We start from the raw sequence: 3,161 nt of genomic DNA, 5'->3' as shown, positions 1-3,161 counted from the left end.
ATGAAGGCATCTAGAAAGAAGTGTTTCTCAAAGGCCTACAACCAAAAGTTTTCTAGTTCGTGGAATTGAGAAGACCAGTCAATCTGTAAGCTCCAGTGGAAGGTGCAAGATTATATGACGAAGTTGAAGAGCAAGGTTGTCAATGACCTCAGGAAGAGGAGTCTTACCTCCTCCGATGCCAGGAATGGAATACCCACCAAATGCAGTTCTAGGACAATTTCCTAACCCTACCCCCAGATGCAAACAGTGCCATAGTACAATGCACCTAATCCATAGTGGCCGCAAATGACAATGCCTCAAATGATGGTTCAACCACAATAGTAGTGGTCTCAAATAGTTCCTCCAATGGCAACTCAACAATAGTGGAATCCTACCCATTGGAATCAACGACCCCAAGTCTCAATAGGAGCTTTGAATCAAAACCAGAAGAGAGAAACCTCTGTATTAACCCAACCACTATATATAGTAATCATAGAAGCTTCCCAAAACCCTACTACAAGTACTCCAAGAGATGAAAATCTGAAGGACTACCTCTCCAATTCAGTGGGGCAAGTATTAAGAAAGAGCTTATAGATGTGAATACAAAACAACTACAGATGCTGAAGGTGAATATCGCTAATATATCCACTCCTACTAGAGATGGGAGAGATGTGATGTGTTCTAATATATGTGATGGGACCTAAAATGGGTTGGCACTGGCTAAGGCACTAGTCGGACCTTATGCTCTTAACAGACAACTCCACCACATGGCCTCGCGGGCCAGAAGTGTCTAACAGGGGATACACTATCCTAAATACTAATTACTGCGCGTTTATAGTCTTTAATCCAACGGATGTTCCCTATCCTCGTCTCCTCAGAGGGGAATTATACATATATCGGCATTAAATGCCACATATCATAGACACAAGGGCACCCCACCGGCTGATTGTCGTGGCCCTATTGCAGCTCTCCTACATCTTGGGGATTGGCCCCTCGATGCACTGCTTCCAAATATAGACATATTCAAAACAAGCTTCCCTCTTAGTGCCAATATATTTAATGTTCTAGGAATGCACTTATTCTCACTTATCCATCCCCTTTTACCCACCGTCTAGACCTACAGCCTGGTTGCTCACTCTCTCTACATGGGTCAAGTCCTAAAGAAACCAAGTGTTATGCATCCAAGAGCTTGTAATTGATACCATTTAACAATGCTCGATGCAAATGTATATATGATTAAGTTCTCAAACAATTGGAAAACAGCCTCGTGCATTGTGCAAATCCATTCTTTCCATGTTTCTATACACTAATGCATAATTGCTGCGATGAGAGAAGACATCAAGCCTTAGACTCGTGCTGTACTTCCCTTTATTTAACTTAATGTCATCCTATATGAGTAATGCAGTAAATATATCAGATTTTATATTATATTTCAGCACTCAAACTTCCCTCCTCCCCTACCGCTTAAGGTTTTGCCTCGTTGCATAGGTAAAGGGGTGATTTCATGTGTACTTCGCACGAAATAAGCAGTAAATACTCACAAAAACATATAAATGGGGATAACCTGAGGCAAATCCTCATACTTTATCCTCATTATATACTCAGACATTTTTTCCCCTTTTAAAGAGCATTTTTCCATATTTTTTCTTATTTATTATTAATAAATATGGAAAAATTAGCATTATTTCCGAGCTATGGATCTTGAGTCCTTGGATAGCAAACATGTAGATTTTATTAGTGTCTTGTTTCATGCTTTTCTCATTTTAAGCCCAAAAATCCCATTTTTACTCTAAAAACCATGCTTTCGGGTTTTTTCATTTATTTTTCACACTTTAAGTGTATATTTTTTGAGTTTTTTATTATGAAAGACTAAAACCAATAGCAAACAACATGTCCATCAATTTGCAACCCATATGAACATTACTAACCTCATCAAATGCAAAAAAATAGCCATTTTCTTTGTAAAGGTCATTACTGTGTCTTTTTCATTATTTCGGGTTTTGAAACTTGTTGCCGGTCTGCAAACTAGGCCCCGTTTGATGCTCAGCCCACCTCCACACTGCCATCTTCAACCTATCTTCGGTTTGGAAGCAATCCGGTACCATGCCAAACGAGCATTCACCAACCAGGCTTCATTCTTCTTCACACGCAGGAACTGCCCCTTGTAGGAGAGAGAGGGAGGAGAGAGAAAGACTGAAATCTGATCTCCACAACTAGGTAGCCATTTGAGGAGTGGAGACCGATGATAGGAAGCATAGATAGAGTGTAGATCAGGCCCAAGATCAGTTGCCCCCATATCTCATCTCAATGATTGGAGATGATGGCACCCTCTCCTACTCCATGCAAAAAAAATGGCGCTCCCCCCCTCCCCTCAAATTTGTTTTTTTTTAGGGGCCCCCTTTAGGGAGTCCCCCAAAGGTCATGCCTTTTGGCTCTTAGCAAGTCCCATTCACACTTGACTTTGATCTCGGCCTCCTATCTCCCCCGTCCGGTTTCCAAATTTCAGTCCGTAAAACCTTAGGCACCCGTCTTGAAGTCCTCCACTGCCGGGCATCTCCCAGGGTCCTGTTTGACATGCCAAAACATTATCAAAATTCACCAACTGTCATCAAGTGGGTCTGTTAAGCCTTTTTCGGGCATTGCCGCTTAAAATTGTACTAATTGCCACCTCTGCCTTCGACAAAGTCTATTTTTTCCCTGAAATTCAAAATTTTTGGCTATTTTTAAATACTTCTCGGCATCAAAAATCATATGTCATTGGCGACCATGGGATAGGGCTACTCAGCCCATCGAATCCCACAGACAATTCTGCACACAAACACAACCACAAAGAGCATCAAGCTGATACAAAATAGATACACAACACAGCTCTCACCCTACCCCTTGTCAAAACCAATGCATGAAATCCACGAGAAGTAGGTCTAGCATAATCTGACAGAAAGTCGAAAGCTAGTCACTAACCAACTGCACCAACATAACCAAGATAAAAAGATCTATCAAAGAGGTCATCTGTAGTGGTGGTCTGAACTACCTACCTAACTAGGGACAACTCAACTAGGAGCTCCTACTAGATGAGGACTCCTATAGCCTGATCAACAAATATTATCTTTTAGCACATTGGTTCTTTAGCCTCTTATTTTCCGTACTCGGGCGTGTAAAAAGGAGAGAGCTGAGCATAGTGA

Source organism: Lygodium microphyllum, chromosome 9, assembly GCF_053477565.2.
Source record: "Lygodium microphyllum isolate KBCC chromosome 9, Lygodium_microphyllum_v1.1.10, whole genome shotgun sequence".
Classification (NCBI taxonomy): Eukaryota; Viridiplantae; Streptophyta; class Polypodiopsida; order Schizaeales; family Lygodiaceae; genus Lygodium; species Lygodium microphyllum.
The sequence above is the reverse complement of the archived record's forward strand: the minus strand, read 5'-3'. Positions refer to the sequence as shown.